Source organism: Aotus nancymaae, unplaced genomic scaffold (genome assembly GCF_030222135.1).
Source record: "Aotus nancymaae isolate 86718 unplaced genomic scaffold, 86718_ANA_hifiasm-v0.15.2.pri h1tg000064l_1, whole genome shotgun sequence".
Classification (NCBI taxonomy): domain Eukaryota; kingdom Metazoa; phylum Chordata; class Mammalia; order Primates; family Aotidae; genus Aotus; species Aotus nancymaae.
In genome coordinates, this window is record NW_026988479.1 from 18,499,910 (window position 1) to 18,520,254 (window position 20,345).

Below are 20,345 nucleotides of genomic sequence, written 5' to 3' on the forward strand. Positions count from 1 at the left end.
ACAAAATTTAGCTGGGTATGGTGGTAGGCACCTGTAATCCCAGCTACTTGAGAGGCTGAGGCAGAAGAATCACTTGAACCTGGGAGGTGGAGTTTGCAGTAAACTGAGATCGTGCCACTGCACTCCAGCCTGGGCGACAGAGCAAGACGGTCTCAAATAAATAAATAAATAAATAATAAAAGAAGAGAGTGTGAGAGAGAACAAGAATGACAGTGAAAGCTAGAGAATAAAAGAGTGATTCCAATTGTGTAGTTTGATGAAATGAGGAGTAAAAGAAATGCATGTAGTTTAAAAGCAAATACACATGCTTGGGCCTGAAAAGTTAACACAAACCGGAGTTGTTTGGTAATATGGTAATTGAGTAATTTGGAAAAAAACTCATGGTACATATAGATGCTTTTCCTGGAAAGTCATAGGTACAATGAATTAACTAATGTTTGTGGAGGGCCCGCATAGGACTAGTCATGCTAGACTATTTGCAGGCGGTCCTGGATTGTTTTATGAGAGAGCAGCGACCATGGCTATTTTGTTTTGGTCTGCATAATCCCTTATGGGTAGATATTGTTATTATCTTTTTTTTTTTGAGACAGAGTTTTGCTCTGTTGCCCAGAGTGGAATGCAGTGGTGCCATCTCGGCTCACTGCAGCTTCTGCCTCCCAGGTTGAAGAGATTCTCCTGCCTCAGCCACCTGAGTAGCTGGGATCACAGGCAAGTGCCACCATGCTCAGCTAATTTTTTTGTACTTTTTAGAGATAAAGGGTTTCAGCATGGTGCCCATGCTGGTCTTGGACTCCTGGGTTCAAGTGATCCACCCACCTTGGCTTCCCAAAGTGCTGGGATTACGGATGTGAGTCACTGCACCTGGCCTGTTATTCGCATTTTTTAAAAATTCAGAGACCTTAAAACTTGTCTAAGGTCACCAGCTAGTTAGTATGACTGCAAAGCTTGCTGGTACTATTACAGTGCTATCAAGACAACAGGTATAAGACTGTTGTTCTCTGGGCTGATAGAAGAGAAAGAAGAGGACAAAGGAAGAGTGGTAGATTGAGAACCTTTTAGCAATATCTATCTATAATCTACCTACTTCCTTATCAGGGTAGATAGTTGTAATCATTTACAGAATGCTTGCTATGTGCAAGACTCTTTGGTATTTTATCTCATTTGATCTTCACTTCAACCTACAAAACAGATAATATTGCCCCATTTTATGGATGAGGAAGCTGAGACTCAAGAGCTCACACAGTGGATTAGTGGTAGACCCAAGATTTGACAGTGGGTTTGTCTGACTCCAAAGTCATCACTCTCAACTGTTTTCCACACTGCTGCCCTGACAGAGGAGTTTCTAAAATAGTCCTGCTTCTCTCTTCTAGTCTGTGACTATTTCCCACACCCTGTTTCCCCATCATATTTTAAAAGTCAGTTTTATATTTCCTATGAAAAATTTGTGCTCAAAAGATTATATATAAACATTCACTTATGTAGTTAGCATTAAATTTAACAGTCTTTTTATATTCTAGTCTTTTTAAGTGAAAAGTATCTCGGTCAAAAATCTGAATAGTCAAAATAGAGAAATCCAGCAACACAAATTCTCCCTCCTGTCCAAGATACCTAGTGCTCTTCTCCAGAGCCCACTGCTGCTAATTTGCTTCCTGAGATCACATATGGATCTATAACTGCAACTGTGTTTTTTGGTACCTTATTTTTCTTTTAGCTCCGGGACTTGGGGATCTTTTACAGTAATACATATTGCTCATCTTTAATAACAGCATAGAAACTACGGCATGAATGCACTATATCTTATTTACTGAGCCCCTAATGGACGGGCATTTTTGTTATCTCTGATATTTATGCAATGAGTATCTGTATACCTATTTCTTTATATAATTGTTCCAGTTGTGGTCAAGTTCTTGAAAGTGAAACTGTTGGTTCAAGGGCATCTTTGTCTCTTTTGAGGATCCCATAATGCCCAGCCATAATCAGCTGAGTAATAAACACTCAGTATATGCTAAGTAAGAGGCAGTATAGCACTGTGGTTGGAGAACCAACTCTGCCATCAGCCTGTCCCAGCTCTGTAACACACAGCCTGTATGACCTTGGGTGAGTTATTCAAACTTCCAAAAGCAGAGTTTGCCATTTCTTAAACAGAGAATAATAATAATTGATCAAACTAGTTATGTACCAGGTACTCTTTAAATGCTAGACTCAAACTACCTTATGATGTAGGTGTTATGTGTATCTCCCTTTACAGATGAGGAAACTAGGCACAGAGAGGTTATTTACTTCGTTCCAGGTCACACAGCTAACACGTGGTAGAGCCAGGATTTACCCTCCAGGAAGTATGGCTCTAGAGCCCACCTTTCAAATACTTTCTTGCAGTGGGAGTTGCATGGATTAAATGAGGAGATAGGTAGGTAGGTAATAGATGGGGGGGAGTGGGGAAGAGAGAGAAAGAGAGGGAGAAAGGAAAAGAGAAAGAGAGAATGAATATGAATGACTACAACAGAAATAAAATCCCAATCCTTCTTCCTCCAATGCACATCCTTTAAGGAAGAACAAACTGGTCTGATGGACTTCCTTAAGATTTCATTTCTATGAAGAGGAAGACTAGGAGCAGAGAAGCATGTGACTCTGGAGATCTGCTAAATCTTTTAGTCTAGAAGCCAACAGAGCCATGGGAATATATATAATGCTTAGACAGGGAATCAAGTGGTGCTGATTAAAAAAGCTTAATGAGTACAAACAATTAGTCTTTCATCTGAGGAACCCTAAACAGGGGGTGAATGTGGGCAACTAGTTACGATGCATGACTTTGGCTATGAACAATGGACTGCCAGGCTAGACCGCCTGGAGAAATTCTTTCTGATAAAATGAAGTGTGATATTCCGGGAGAGTCAGGCGGGGTTCCTAAAGGGTGAGGCAGTGCTCTACATCCCTCCCCTTAATGAATCCTCACAACAGCTTTCCAAGGTTGGTGGGATTATTGTTCCTGTGTAATCAATGAGGAAATGGAGGCAAAAAGAGGTGATACGACTTGTCCAAGACTCTGTCTTCTTATTCATCACACTTAGCCCGAAGAGGTGGTGGACATTTCTCTCATAGAGAGCACAGTAGCTAAAATGGCAGATACATGGGTTTGTGTCTTGTGTCTGCCACTTGGTGGGCAACAGTGGGCAATACACCATGTAACATAGTTCCAAGCTTCTGTGTTCTCATCTGTCAAATGGGGGTAGAATAGTATCTAACTTACAGGTGGAAGGCTGTTCTCATCTGTCAAATGGGGGTAGGATAGTATCTAACTTACAGATGAGTTAATTCATGTGAAGCACAGCACAGTGGCTGGCACATGGTCAGCATTCAAGAAATATATTAAGGTCTGGAAAATACAGATTTTCAAAAAATGGATGTCAAAAATCACAATGCTTAAAATTAGGCCCTTTTTGTCTAGATTATAAATACTTTCTAGAGTAATGAGCATCAAAGTATCTCTTACACAGGAAATAGAATAAGTATAGCATAGATCATATGTCATTAGTTCCAATGAAACCAAGACTATTGTTAAGGACTGATTGCTTTTTATCAGCAACTGGCTGGATTCCACATGGCTTTGAACATGCCCTCTGTGAGATTGAACTCTATTGTCTATAGTGTAAGGATCCAACTGTAACTCATAAATTATTAATTAAAAGGAAAAATAGAAAGAAAATTTACAAAAATAATTGATTACCCTAACACATAGAATAAATTTTTGTTTGGTTCTAATTATGAAGCTTGTCCTAGTTTTTTTTTTTGAGATGAGGTCTCACTCTATCGCCCAGGCTGGAGTGCAGTGGTGTGATATTGGCTCACTGCAACCTCTGCCTCCTGGGTTCAAGCGAATCTCCTGCCTTAGCCTCCTGAGTAGCTGGGACTACAGGTGCGTGCCACCAACCCCTGCTAATTTTTGCATTTTAAGTAGAGATGGGGTTTCCCCACATTGGCTAGGCTGGTCTCGTACACCTGACCTCAGGTGATCCGCCTGCCTCGGCTTCCCAAAGTGCTAGGATTACAGGTGTGAGAAATAGTGCCTCATCATGAAATGATAATAATTACCATTTCTGAGCCCTAACTATGATGCAGGCACTGGTCAGTTTACTTGACATTTATCAGTTTAGTTAGTCCTCTCTACAATCCTATGAGCATTACTTGTCACCTTTTAACTAATAAGGAAAATGAAGTTCAGAGAGAGAAGCGACTTGTTGGGCATATCAGATTAACTGTTATCTCCTTCTCTTCCAAACCACGGTAATAACAGATATAAGCGTTATAAAGTTTCTGTGAACAGTTGGACTAAACAGCTGAAAATGTCCTATAACAGATTATTTAAAAATTATTCTACATATGGTTATTACTTTTATTACATCACATGATGACATGTGGCAAGTAGTATCCTGGCATAATTCAAATCACAGGCCTTCTCAATTATGTGCTATAACAAGCTTTAGCAATTCCATGTTGTGCTTCTTTTGAAACTGTGAAACAAGGATGAGAAAATAGAGTTGATGACTCCCTGGCTCCTACCAAGCAAGTGTCCCTCCTGTGTGAAGCTGGCCCAGGGCCATTCTCTACTCCAGCAGCCTCCAGAAGTCTCCTTCCTGGAGGCCCATCTGCCGGCATCAATGCCTGCAGGACAGTGTTCACCCTCCTGCTTGCAGGCAGAGAGAGGGGATGAAAAGACGCTGTACTTAAGTGGTTAATAGAGAAAGCACTTGGGGATGGATCAGCCTGCAACAAAGAACCTTAGCACAATTCCCAAGTCAAAGTCAGCAAGTTTTCAGAGAAGCAGGCTTGGTGGGAGCCTTTGAGGAGGAACTATAGATCAGGATAGGCCTGCTGCAAATAGGAAACAGATGGGGGTGAAGCTCCTTGTGGAAGCCGCCCTCAGGGATGCTCCTTCACCCTGCGATGACAAACTATGGAGTTGGTGGCAAGAGGTCATCTCCAGAGAGCCACAGAAGTTACTCAGGCCTTAAGTGGGCTTCAATTACGTACAATTATGCACACAATTTCCAGTTTCCCCCCTTACATGTCCATGAGCACCCCAGGCTCTTTCTGCCTCCGAGCCCACTGGCATGTTTCCTCTGTGAGGAAATTTATTCCCTCAACTCCTCCTCAGAGGCCTTCCCTGTCATCTTCTCTGAAGGCCTTTCCCGGCATCCTCCCTCCCTTCTGGTGATCATCATAATTCTGTAAGACACAACTCCCGATGCCAGAACCCCGAATGTTGAAATACCCAAAGATCCACATCTCTAAAGTCTAAAATCCTGAAAATCTCAATTCTGAAAGATTAAAATCCTGCAAGCCCAGTTCTGAGGAAGAGATCAGTGCATTTTTTTTTTTAAATCATAACATGTTGGCAGAACTGTAACTTTGTCGTTGTCTTCAGATGGAAATCAAGCATGGCTTTAGGAGATATTTACGGGTTGACAAGAGGTAGACAAAAGGTAGACAAGTGGACTTAATTTTACTTGTCAACTTGAATGGATTAAGGGATATCTGGAAACCTGGTAAAGCATTATTTTAAGTGTGTCTGTGAGGGTGTTTCTAGAGGTTACTGTGGGAGTCTGGTGGATTAGGTGGGGAAGATCTGCCCTCAGAGTTGGTGGGCACCATCTGATCAGTTGGGAGCCTGGAGAGAACCAGCACAGAAGGTGAGCTGGGCTCCCTCTGAGAGCGGGCATCGACTCTTCCTCTCCTGCCTTAGACATCAGAACTGCAGGCTCAGCAGCTGTTAGTCTCTAGGATTTACACAGTGTCCTGAAGCTTTTGGCCTGGAACTGAGAGTTAGATGATAGGCTTCCCTTATTCTCAATGTAAAAACATTGAAACTTCTTCAGTCAGTGAAGAGTTGTCCTTTTTGTACATCTATCTGAATTTGTGAAAGAAAAAAAATTACTGAGATCTCAACTCTTGGGGAGATTTCAATAATTTGAAATGTTTGTAATGTTTGATAAATCTTGTCAAAAGCTGTAGTTGTTGGTCATGGTATCTCAGATGACCACAGTTAAAAGCCAGGTGCACACAATTACCAACTATAGTGATATGCATTTATATATTTTGCTTTTTGACTTATTTCTTTGTGAATCCAGTTCATCTTCTCATAACTGTTATACCCATGTGACTGCCATTAGTATACCTGAGTGTTTATGCTTGAAAAAATATGTTATTATTGCCTATTTTATTCTGTGAAGTGGACTATGAGTGTTGGATCGTGTGTTTATGTCTCTAAAATAAATCTCCCAATATAGATGTCTTAAATTTTTAAATTATTTTTTCCAGAATTATGTTTTTAGAATTTTGATCTTTCAGGATTGCGATTTTGGGATTTTAGACTTAAGGATTTTGATCTTCTGGGATTTCAACCTGTGAGATTAGGGCGCTCGGGATTGTGTATCTGGGGATAATGGCCCAAACTCCTTCCCTTCGCCCTGTTTGTTCCCCTCATAGCATGTGGCATGAGTTTAATTCCAGGTCCTGCTATTTATTTATCTATTTATTGTCTGCTTCTGAAATTAGTCTATAAGGCCCAGAAAGGCCCATATGTCTGATTCATTGATCTCTGTGCCAAACACAGAGCTGGGAACAGAGTAGGTGTTCAACAAATGTTTGCCAAATAAATGAAGAAAGGAATGGAACTCTCAACCACCCCCTGGGCAACGTATTTGGAAGAAAATTTTAATACATCCATGGAATAAGAAATTGTTAAAGGCCTTTGGAAAGAGTTTAATTTGAGTTTTAAAACGTCCTCAGAGAAGAACCTTGGGAGAAAAAGAAACATAAATAAGCTGGTTCATGGTATTTCCTGGAAATGTCTTAATGACATTGCCTATCTAACACCCAAAAGCTGTGGGAACATTGTTCCTTTTATATTCTGTCTCTTCCCAGTTGAATTTCCAACAGGATTACAATGATAAAAGTACAGAGAAAGTACCAGAAGAGTTAGATTTTCAGCTACACTAAGATTACATTTATGAACTTTGAAGTACTGCCATAGCAATGTTGACATTTTGGCTGTTTGACTACTCTTTAGTGTAAATAAATGAGTATGAAATCTGGATATTTAGTAACAGTTCTTGTGAAGATATGAGAGGATGTAAAAGTTATTGGCCAGACCAAAGTTTATATTATAACAAACTTACCTTAATAATTTTCACTTATTTAAGGTATTCCATTCCTATGTTCCTATGCCCACGACCATAGGTTTTTTTTTTTTTTTTTTCCGGTGGAGGGGATGGAGTCTTGCTCTGTTACCCAGGCTGGAGTACAGTGGCATGATCTCGGCTCACCGCAACCTCTGCCTCCTGGGTTCAAGCGATTCCCCTGCCTCAGTCTCCTGAGTAGCTGGGATTACAGGTGCACACCACCATGCCCATCTAATTTTGGTATTTTTAATAGAGACGGGGTTTCACCATGTTGGCCAGGCTGGTCTCAAATGTCTGACCTCGTGATCCACCCACCTCGGCCTCTCAAAGTTCTGGGATTACAGGTGTGAGCCACCACACCTAGCCTGACCATAGTTTAAGACTGGAAATACTGAATCATAAACTCAACTCCACAATGAGTTGAGCAAAGATGGTGGTGGTTGTAGCTGTGACCAACTGAGACAGGGCCTGGGCCTGGTAAAGCCAGTTGCAAGTTGCTGCACTGACCTGCTGGTTGGGGATCTGAACTCCAGCTTCATGGATATTATTAGAATTATAGAGTTAATTTGAGCTAGAGCAGGTCTACTCTTTGGGATATAGGCCAAGCATCAAGCTAGAAGAACTATAGCAAATCACAGTGGCTGGGAAAAGAAGAAAATATCTTCCTTCATTCCTAGTATTTTAATATACATGAAGCCCACTTAGAATTCATTCATTCATTCACCCAAACCTAAAATTATATTCTTGTGAGTGTGTGTAGTAAATCACTATGATGAACCAGGCATACAATTGATGCTCAATATACAGGCAGTCCTTACTCTGCATGTGGTGCAGGAACACAAATATTACCATGCAAGCTGAAACTGTGCAAAGTTATCATCATCATAAATGGAAAAGTTATGATTGTTCCATGACCTTTAAAAACTGCCAGTGATAAATATATAGGGAAATGAAAAACATAATAAAACTATTATTTGCTTAGTGCGTGATAATTGAAAACATTAGAAATACTGAGATTTAGTGTAAAACACTCATCAAAATACTTTGAACAGTGCTTGCCTTCTCTTATCATCATATATCTTATAACATGGAGCAAACATGTTTTCTATGTCTTGGCAAATTGTCATATTCTTTTCTAAGTTTTCTAATGTTTTCTCCTTTGCTCTTTCTATGTTGATGTGAAATGTCTCTGAGAGTTATTTCAAGGTGAAATGGTTGGCCGGGATCACTTTCTCTGGTACTTCTTCGTCCTCTTTGTCATGGCCACTTTGCTACTAGCTTGCCTTCACTAAGTTCCTCTGACTGCATATCTAGAGTAGATCCAACGGCAAAAGATGTCAACATGCCATAATCAGTTATATCTTCTATAACTTCACTCATGTTTGATTCGAATTTCACTTCCAGGTTATCGCTTTTCATTTTTTGGAGTACTTTCATCTTTTTCAGCTAATTCCCTCTTTTGATTATTCATATTTGTATACTGTCACATGGCTTTATTAATGGGAGACAAGGAAGCAACACAACTATTTGCTTTGCTCTCTCTGTGTGAACTGAATAACAGATCACAGTGTGCCCAGTGACAAATCACCCACAGACTTTGGAAGAAGTGATGTGATTGGTTACTGATCATGAGGTGAATCTGTTAAGAGTGATTTGTGAACCAAAGAGCAAGCAGCTCACAGTTTACGCAATTATGCATAGTTCATATATCATGGTCACTGAAATTTGAACTGTGTTGTTGAAGGGCTGGTGCTATTTAACTAAATTGTGGTAACTGAAGTTCATGCGTAGTGGAACTGTGTAAAGCAAAGTGTTTCACTCTGTTTTGTGCTGCCATAACAGAATGCCACAGATGGGGTAATATATAATAAAGAGACATTTGCTTGGCTGAGGGTTCTGGAAGTTGGGAAGTCCAAGAACATGGTCCCAGCATCTGAAAAGGGCCTTTGTGCTGCTATCCCACGGTAGAAGGCAGAAGGGCAAGAGAAGGTGAGAGCAAGAGAGCAAGAAGGAGCTCAGCTTGTTTTTATAACAAACTCACTCCCACAATAACTTACCTGCTCCGGTGATCATGATCATGACCATGACCTAATCACCTCCCACTAGGCCCCACTTGCCAGATGTGTCCCATGTGAGATTAAGTCTCCAACACATAAACTTTGGGGGACATATTCAATCCACAGCACAAGGACGGCTTGCACATAGAGGGAGAATTTGAGAATGTCATGGGGGTATATAACAGAGATTCCCACTCAGTTTGTGGGGTCAGAGAAAAAATTCTTGGAGAGATGACATATGAGTTGAGACTTGATAAATGAGTAGTAATTATTTAATTGAGGGGGAAGCGTAGGGAAGTTTGTTCCCGGTAGAGGGAAGAGTATGTGCAAAGCCCCAAATGCAAGAAAGTGTGTGGGACTTGGGTGAGCCACGGTTGTTTCAGGCTGATTGTGGATGACAACCCAATTCCAGTATCTTGACTTCAGGCTGCTGCTCTTGGTTTCCAGGCAGCACTGGCTGCTGTAGTTGGGACCTCAACTGCTGTGTTTGGGACATTCACCTGAAGCAGGTGAAGGGCAGTGTATTGCCTCTTCTATACCAAGAGTTGCAGTTTGGGCAGCTGGGAAAATCACCGGGAAAATAAAACCAAGTCAAAAAAAATTAACTTAGAGGACAGTTTATATACATAAGATAGGGAACAGTAGTGATTCAGATGCTAACACTCTAAGTACAGAATGGTATAAGACAGAAAGAAAATCCCTGTCACGAGTCACAATTCAGAAGCTCAGTTCAAACCTTTAAACGATAAATCACATTTCTAGTCAAGCTGAACACAGAGTACAGTCTTTTATTAGCTAAAATCTGGTTACTGTGAGCCACCCAGCCTAGGTAACACACCCAAAATCATCTCTATGAATTCCCACAACACTCTTATGGAATAGGTATTACTATCTCCATTTTATAAATGAGGAAACAGAGGTTACGTCACCGTAAGGTCACAGAGCTTGGATCCAAACCTCATGCTCATTTTAAAGCCTGTACCTTTAGCAACTACACCACCAGTATATTTAATAATAACTAATAGAAACAAACACAAATATCAAGTGATTACTTTTATGCTTTTATAAGATAAACAGACCAAGAGAAATGCTAGCTAAATAGAGCAGGAATGCTCTATCCTTGTAGAAACATTGAGACAAAGAGAATCCTCAAGAGCAGCAGTTTTAAGAAAAGCTGGGTGAAACTGAGTGAAATTCCAGGCATGAGCAATCAATTTAAGATTCTATTAGGAAAGCAAAACAATAAGATTATCTCAATTATTGAGTTAACAATGAGATTTCACCATCTACATTCTAGCCATGAGTAAGACATTTATTTGAATCAGATAAGAAGATGTAATGTCATCTGAAGGAGGCCCAGTACATTTAATAACAGAGATAAATGAAACTGACAATGATCTCATACTTTATAAATCTAAACACAGGACCAAGGTTAGGCGCAGGGGTCCTAGTGGTTGATGAATTAGTTTAAATGCTGCTTTTTACACTATCTACTGAAGACCAGACAGGATTTTTGTTTCCTTCTTCTAAACGAGGAGATTAAGAAAGAATTAATCCAATTGCATTTAAAACAAAGTGCAGGAGCAAGAAACAACCTTGAACCTTCCTTACTCAAATAGCAGCTCTGTTGGTAATTTAATCACTAACTGAGTTGTGTAACTTGCCTATGACAAATGGTAAAATACCTACAATATGGAAATCTGCCAGAGTAATTCCTTCAGAGGAACGGGAGGGAAAGGCTCGGCCAACTCACACTCACACCCTGCGTCCCTATGCTCAGTGGTTGAAATTGCTTCTGTATTAGGAGAGAATACGGGAATAGTTCTGGGTCTCACGAGAGTGTGAAGTCACTGGAATGTGTTGAATGCCCCACTTCCGTTCACTCCCCTTCGAACCCTACTTGGTACTTGCTGGCACGTGGCACCACATGAGCTACAGGCAGCGCGTATGTTAAAATGTTAGTGAGGAATGGACGGGAGATCCTGTGTGATCTGGCTTGTCCTTATCATATGCCCCTTTCTGCCTTCCTTGCTCCAATGTTTAGTTTCAGATGTGGAAATTTTGGATAGGATCACTCTGAACTGTTCCTTCCTTTCCTGATAACTACAGCTTTTCATTCTCCAGTCTCAGCTTAAGCTTTATTTTCTCTTTTCTCTTAGAGGCTTTCCTAAGTCACCTGAACTACACTAGGACTCCTTGGCACACACCTCCACAGCTCCCTGTGCTTTCTAGTACTCAACACACTTCTTCCGTCTTCTCCGCTGCATCAGGGGGCTTACCATGACATTTCAACACCCAACCACAATGTCTGGCATGTTGCTTGCCTTCAGTCAATGTTTGCAGAATGAATGGTTGCCTTTGTCATTTTCTTTTTAAAAAGGTATTGTAGGCTGGGTGTGGTGGCTCATGCCTGTAACCCCAGCACTTTGGGAGGCCAAGGCGGGTGGATCAGGAGGTCAGGAGTTCAAGACCAGCTTGGCCAACAGTGGAACTCTATCTCTACTAAAAATACAAAAATTAGCTGGATATGGTGGTGCGCACCTGTAGCCCCAGCTACTCAGGAGGCTGAGGTGAGAGAATCTCTTGAACTCGGGAGGAAGAGGTTGCAGTGAGCTAAAAGTGTGCACTCTAGTTTGGGTCACAGAGTGAGACGTCATCTCAAATAAAACAAAAAAAAAGGTATTGTATAATATTTAAGACAAACACAAATCTGTAAATAAATATATTACAAACCCCCATGTACTGACTACAGATTAAGAAATGAAAACAATATTGATACAAGTTTAAGTCCCTACTGAGTCCTCTCTGATCACATTCTGCTCTCTAGAGGCAACTAGCGGTCTGAATTTGGTGACTACTATTTCCATGCATTTCTTAATATTTTCACTACACGTATATGCAAACTTCTATTATTGTTTTGCATATTTCTATAGTTCATACATGCATTATACTGTATGTATCCTTCTGATATTGACTTATTTCAAACTGTGTGTGATTCATGATTCATTCATGCTGTTGTATTTAGCTAGAGGTTATTTATTTTCACTGTTGTGTATATTTCATTGTATAAATGCTTCACTATTAATCTGTTTTCTTGTTGATGGGCTGTTTTCCAAATTTTTGCTATTACAGAATATTATGAATGTCCTTGCACTTGCAACACTTTTCTTCTTTTAGATCACATTGTGGGTTCCAGTATACTGGACCTTTTCATTATTCACTCTCCAAAAATGACCGGTACTGGATCTCTGAAGGCTGTATGAGAGGCGATAAGCAAATTTATGCTTGCATGAAAATGGGTATCAGTGGATTTACAAGAAGCAGTGTGGAACAGCGACATGAACACTGATCAGGGAATCAAACAGATGTGGGTTCCAGTGTCCACTCAACTGCTTAGCAGTCATGCTGCACTGGGAATACATTGCTTCAGTTTTCATTTGGTATAACTTGAATAATAATCTCCTATCGGCCTACCTCACAAGGTTGTAACGATGATTAAATGAAATAATATTGCTAAAAAGATTTTGAAACCTGATATATGATGCAACATTGGAACATCAACAACCTAAATGTATGACCCAAGTGTAATACGGCAAAAGAGTTATAACAAAACAACCATACAAAAATATAAAATAATGTATTACCGCTGTCCTACATTTAAACTTGTCATTGTCTACAAGTAGTTATCCTTCATCTACATTAAATTGAGGTGTTCTAGAAATGATACTTTATTCCCAAAGGAAAGATTGGAAGATAATCAGGGTTTTGAGAGAAATGGACCTTTGGTTTTCTACTGCCTATAAAATCCTACTGAGAAGATTGTTGAAATGAATTGAATTGGTTCAAAAAATGGTACTTTTGCCAAGGTTCTGTCTTCAGACTTACATGTATGTTGAGGTAGGAGATTTGTAATGGTTAAAATGAGGAATTTAGAGTGCAAATGACCTCGGTTCAAATCTTTGCTCTATTTTCGTTCTCTTGAATGAGTAAAATAAGATAATATAACAAGACTGTTGGGAAGATTAAGTGAGCTAATGTAGGTAGAGCTGCATATTTGGCCCTTTGAATATGTGGCTCAAATCCAGACTTAGCTGAGATTTCCCAACAGGTGAGGCAAGGTTGCTGGGGTTTTGTTCCTGTCACATGATCTTGGTTACCTCAGTTTAACTCCTTTCCACTTTAAAAAAAAGTGTTGGTACAACCATGATGTCAGGACCTGCAGCTGTCATATGTCTACTGATACTTTTGAATAAATGACTGAGCCAGCTATGTTCAGGGAACAAAGAATGCTGACACTACTATAAAGAGTTTTGGATGTGCCAAATGTTTTGCCCTGAAGTACTGACTTCTGGTTTGGAACTAAGAAAGAGTAGCCTGGTTAATCTGTTTGATTAAACAGCAAGGAAAAAAAGAGAGGGTTTCAAAGCAGTTAAAGTCCAATTTTAATCATGAACTCTTGTTCTCAAGCAAGAACTAAGAACAGATAATACTGAGACCTAGTATCAGAACTCAGTTCCAAATAGCTCTTTCTGAAGCTTTTTTTTTTTTTTTTGAGACAGTTTCACTCCTTCACACAGGCTGGAGTGCAATGGCATGATCTCAGCTCACAGCAACCTCCGCCTCCCACGTTCTAGCAATTTTCCTGCCTCAGCCTCCTAAGTAGCTGGGATTACAAGCAAGCGCCACGACACCCAGCTAATTTTTGTATTTTTAGTAGAGATTGGGTTTTGCCATGTTGGCCAGGCTGGTCTCGAACTCCTGACCTCAGGTGATCTGCCCGCCTTGAGTTTCCAAAGTGCCACAGGCATGAGCCACCATGTGTGGCCTTCCTGCATTTCTGGTACCCACATCTGCTTTACCAGAATCCTCTTGTGTTCTTATGGCCATAATGAGTCAAAGATCAGACTGACCTGCTGCATTTGCTCACGGATGTTTGGTTTCTTGAGAACTGGCTTGCTTTGCAGGTACATATTTTCATAAACACATTTTCTATAAAAGTCTCTCCACATCTAGGAGGAGGTGGAAAAGAGCAGGGAGGAGGGACAGAACAATGTTCTCTCTATTCTAGTAATCTTGGGAGGCTTCTTGGAGGGCATGTGGCTGGAAAGAATGGGTGGAGATGAGCAGATGGAATTTTGCTGTCATGAATTTTTTTTGTTGCTCTATAACCTCTACTTGTTCATCAAATAGGCTTATTAAGCTCCTCCTACCAGACTACATAGCATAGTGACTTGGGAACCAAATTCCTGGGTTTAAAACCCCAATTCTGCCGTTTACAAGTTGCATAATCTTGGGCAAGTGTCTTTTAATCTCTGTACCTCAGTTTCCTTATCTGTAAAATAGAAATAATAAGAATATCTGTCTCACAGAGCCGTTGTGGAGATTAAGTCAATTAACTATCTATATCTGTATTTATATCTATATCTAGCTTTGAACAGTGGCAGGTCCACTGTAAGAGTTTAACCAATTTTGGTGTTATTACTACGTATAGCTGTAATTGGTGCCAAAAGTAGTAGTCCTATAAAATTTTGGTAAGGACAGAGCTTTTCTGATAAGTTTATCAGTTCTTCAAGGTTAAGAAGATACTTCACAGTTTTGAGGTTATAATTTTCCTGGCTGTGACAAATACCTCCAACTTGGTAGACTGATGTCCAGAACTGGTTTGGGGGGTAAAGACTCCAAGATATATCTAATAGTAAAGAAAATAAATGCTATTATGTACCTGCTAAATAAGCTGTTCTTTCCAAATGGAAAACATCGCAGTCATTTCAGTTTGCCACTGAGTTAGGCCAATGCCATTGGAACAGCACAAATGGAACGTAATATAAAAGTATACACACAATGTACTGTTCTAAATTCAAAGAGTGCATGTCTCTTACATAGCTATTCCCCGAAATTTTCAGAGGGATGATGCATAGAACGAGGTGGTGATTAAGCTGAAAATAAACAACAGTAAAACAGGAGGAACTGCAAGGGCTGATAGAGTTGAAGGGAAATCATTAAATATTATAGATAACAGGAATGGAGGGGGATTGTAAGACATCTCATTAGCCCTGTATCTTTTTGGGAAGACTAAGGCTACCATAGTTTGAAATTCATGGATAAAAATCTTTAAAGAAACTAAAAAGAAAAGAAGATGTCCACAGATGGAAAACTTACATGTTTGTGCAATAGCCTATTGTTTAGCAATGCTCCTAAGAAAATGACTTTTGTGCAACCTAAATTCCTCACACTGCAGTCAAAGTCTGCTGGAATGACGCTGCTGTCACTATAGGAAAAAAAAATACATAACTAGAATTCTTGAGGAATCGGCTGGTTCTATTGTTACTGTTTTTGTTGTTCTACTTAGTTCAGACTAAGAAGAAAATATATTTTAAGCTCTCTGTTTATATACTTTTTTGGAGAGGGGGCTGGTGCAAGGCTTAGAAATACAGTAGAATGGAAGTATTTTAATCTTCCTTAAATAATTCAGGACACTACAGGGCCTTGGGGCTCATTAGAAAGATGATTATGACAGGGCAGGCAGATATAGAAAGCTAAGAAGACCTGACTTAATCTTTGTTCATACTCTACATATCTTGGAAGTAATACTTTCTATGGGGTGTGGGGTGGAAAGGCAAGCAATATCAGAGCCTTTTCTCAGGAGAGTAAAAACTGAAACAAAACAAAACATGCCATTCCAGAAAATTAGAAGATTGTGGCACTAGTTCTGGATCATATAATTTTAATACTTTTATTGAGATATGTCACATAACATGAAATTACTCATTTAACGTATACAATTCAGTGGACGCTTTTCATCATTATAGGGTGGTGCAACCATCATTACAGTCAATTTTAGAACATTTTCATCACCCCAGAAGAAACCCTATACCCATTAGCAGCCATTCTGTATTCCTGTTACCCGCTTCATGCCCCAACCTCAGGCAACTGCTAATCTACTTTCTATCTCTATGGGTTTGCCTATTTTGGACAGTTTACATAAATGGAATCATACAAAATGTGATCTTTTGTGACTGGCCTTTTTCACTTAGAATGATACTTCCAAGTTTCACTGATATCGTAGGATGTGTTAGTACCTCATTTCTTTTATTGATAAGATTCATTTATATAAATATCCTGCATTTTCTTTATTCATCAGCTGATGACATTTAGGTGGTTTCTACTTTTTAGATCTTATGAATAATGCTCCCAGGAACATTCATGCATAAGTTTTTGTGTGCGCAGATGTGTTTCTCTTAGGTCAACACCTAACAGTGGAATTGCTGGGTCATGTGGTAACTCTATGATTACTATTCTGAGCAACTGGCCAAACTGTTCTCCAAAGTGGCTGCACCGTATATTATTCCCACCAGCAATATATGAGGGTTCTAATCTCCACATCCTCACCCATCATTTGCTACTATCTGGCTTTTTATTATAGCTACCCTAATGAGTATGAAGTGATACCTTATTGTGGTTTTGATTTTCATGTTTCCAATGACAAAGGATGTTGAGCATCTTTTTATGTGCTTATTGGCCATCAGTGTATCTTCTTTGGAGACATGTCTACTAAAATTCTTGGCCAACTTTTGAATTGGGCTATTTTTAATTGTTGAGTTATAAAAGTTTTTTATATATTCTAGATATAAGTTCTTTGTCAGATATATATGATTTGCAAGTATTTTTTCTCATTTTGAGAGTTTTTATAAGTCAATTTCTTGTTAGTGTTCTTTGAGGTATATTTTCAACTTTGATGACGTTCAATTTGTTTCTTTATTTTTAAATTGCTTGTGCTTTTGGTGCCATATGTAAGAAATCATTGCTCAAGCCAATGTCACAAAGATACACGCCTATGCTTTCTTGTAAGAGTTTTAGAGTTTTAGGTCTAAATTTAAGTCTATGATATATTTTGAGTTAATTTTGTGTATGCTATAAGAAAGGGGTTCAACTTCATTCTTTTTGCATGTAAATATCCAGTTTTTCTAGCATCATTTGTTGAAAAGACTATTCTTTCTCCATTAGCTCATGTAATTAAAAAAGCCATAGGGAAATATTTTAAAATTCAGCTATTAAACACATACCGTGTGATACCAAACATTGATTTCGTGAATGTTTCTTCTTTACCAATACATTGTTTGACTGGGGACCAAGCAGTTTTTATATCTTTGTCCATGTGTTTCATTCATCAGTGGTATGTTGAATGCCTATTAGGCAACACTGGGCACACAGTGAAAAATTTGATGGTGGGTGCATTAAACATGAGGGCAGTTCCTTCCTCCATAGAGAAGAGATGAGAACAGTAGATGGCTATTTCACAGGTTCTTGCATCTTCTGTCATTCTTCCTTTCTAACATACCAGTCTTAATATGCAAGGGCTGTCAACATGCTATTTTCCTCTGTCTTCAATGCTTTTCTCATTTATTCTCTCTTCATGAACTCCTACTCACTTCAGTTCTCAACTGAACTTTCACTTTTTCAGGGACGATTTCCTGTTCCCCCAGGTCAGTTCCTCCTTGACTTCAACTGTGTAGGACTTACATAATGGTAATGAATGAATTAATTGGGTAATTAGTGGCTTGATGTCTATCTCCACTGTTGGTGTGATAGCTTTTCCAGGATGGGTACTATGCCTATCTTTTCCTGCTCTCTATCGCATACTGCTTGAGAGAGTAGGCACCACAGTCAACAGGCTAATCTGGTGAGACGCCTAGCTGCACTTAGCCACTCTGAATCTCTGTTTCCTCATCTATAGAATGGGGATAAGAAAGGTACCTGCCTCACAGGGTCCTGTAAGTATTAAAGAATAATAGTATGTGAAGTGCCCAGGATGGTGTTTGGCACCTGGCAGCTGGTTAAAAATCTGTCAAATGAATGAATGGTGCAATTTGCCATGTCCGGTGGATGCATGTGGTCAACGTACACTTCCCATGTAGGCTGGAGAGAGAAGGTTGAATGACTGAATGGGCACAATGAATCCCTAATAACATTCTGGAATCTCAGGCAACCCCCCAGCATCCTGGATGGAGGTCAAACATCCTGAGAAGGGAAGGGTGATGTGTTTCTGAGCCATTGTCTCTAAGACCACTAAAAACAATTATTAGCCAAACTACTTTTCCACAGAACACCAAGTAACTAGTTTGGCTGATTTAAAGAACAAATTTTTGTGCCAACATTACTATAGCTTAGTGTTTAACATAGTGCTTAAGAGAAAAGACTCTGGAGTCCAACTATGTGGCTCCTCTACTTACCATTTAGGCAAGTCACATCACCTCTTTGAGACTCAGTTATGTCTGTAAGATGGGAATATGAATCATTCCTTCGCTGCAGGGTGGTTGAGAATATTCAGTGGGACAATGCACATAAAGCACATAGCCTAGTGCCTGGCATATTCCACTGGCTCAAAGAACATGAGTTACGTTCAGTTGTTAGTGTTGGAGAGGCTCTGATTTCTGGTTATGAGAGATCTAAAACCCAAAGTATTAGTTTCATTAAACTCTTGACAATCTTCCAAGGAGAATGAGAAACAAAGGGCTTATAAAACACCCATTTGTGCTATTTTATTGTAAGCTACAGTTAATCAGATTGCCAAATTTTCCATTCAACCCCAAGAAGTCGTAATTGAGAAAACAAACATACACACACACAGTGTGTATGTGTTTGTAACAATTTGGGGATGGCTGAAATTCAGCCAATTAATTTTTGTCTGAGTTTATAGAACATGAAACAAGTCAATCTCTTGAGTATTTCAGTTTCAAATTAAGGTTAAAATGTCAGTTTCTATTCATCTTTTGTTTTAGGTCTTCCACAGTCATTCTACCATTTATCCCAGAAGAAAGTTGAGCTTGGGAGCTCCGCCTTTTTCTTTCTTCTTCCCTTTCTTTCCCCATTTCTCTCTCTCCCTCCCTTCCTTGCCATCCCCTCTCTTTCCTTCTTCCCTTTCTTTCCCCATTTCTCTCTCTCCCTCCCTTCCTTGCCATCCCCCTCCTTCCTTTCTTCCTTTCTTCTCTCCCTGGTCCTCTAAAGCCACAGCCTTACCTCTTTGTGTCAAATGGGAATAATTAAATATTTACTTCATGTAGTAAGCACTCACTACATGTTAGTTATGATTCTTACTACTATTTGGAAAAGGCAAATTCTCTCATTCCTTGTCTCTTGGTTCTTCTGAGTTTGTCTCTTCAAACTCAAAGTCTTGGGAAGAATTTGCCTGTATTTCTTTCCCTAGATCTTTCATTTGAGCCTGGCTAGCAGCTGTCAGTAATGAGAGAGCATCAGAGTTGCTAATAAATGATTTGTGTATGAGGCTCCTTAGGAACCAGGCATCAGGCCAGCTTCTTAGATGAGAATTGATTCCTCACTGGGAGGTGCTCATGGCATTGGTTAGTGTATGCATAGGTCCTAGCTGCTGCTGTCATGTTAGACCTGTTCCAAGGGTGCTGGGGTGATGACCTTTACTGTGCTGTGGACAGGCAGAGACAGGCTCAGACACAAGAGACCGTTTCCATAGGGACCAGTCAATACCCCCACGGTCACTTGTGAGTGCCTGCAGCCTTGAGCACCATATTAAGTAACATCACATGGATCTCTGAGGTTCAGTGTTCTAAATCAATGCATAGATTGTCAGTTGGCCAGCCTACTGGAAGGGTTTCTTGCAGTCCATTTCTCTGGCTCTGGGGACTGGGGCAATATGAAAAGCAGGAAAGATGCTGGTGTTCTTGTCTGATTGTTCCTCTGAGCATTAGCAGGTAGAGCCGTGGCTCTTGCACTTTAGAGGGCAAATTACTCACTTTGTTAAATGCAGATTTTCCCCAGAGACCCAGATAGATTTAGTAGGGGTGGAGACCAGGAAATGGCATTTTTAGAAGCACCCAGTGTTGAGAACTTAACTGTAATGATTTTCTTATTCGTGGTCTGTTTCCCTTCCCTCCAGCAGTGTGGAGGCTGATGAAGGCAGGACCTTGTCTATGTTGCTCACTGCTGTAGCGTTGTGGCCTCACTTTCAAGGACAGGAATGAAATGTAGCATTTGTCAAACTTCATTATGCATACTGATCACCCGAGATCTCATTAAAATGCAAATTCTCAGTCATCCTGTCTCGAGTAGGGTCCAAGAGTCCACATTTCTAACTATC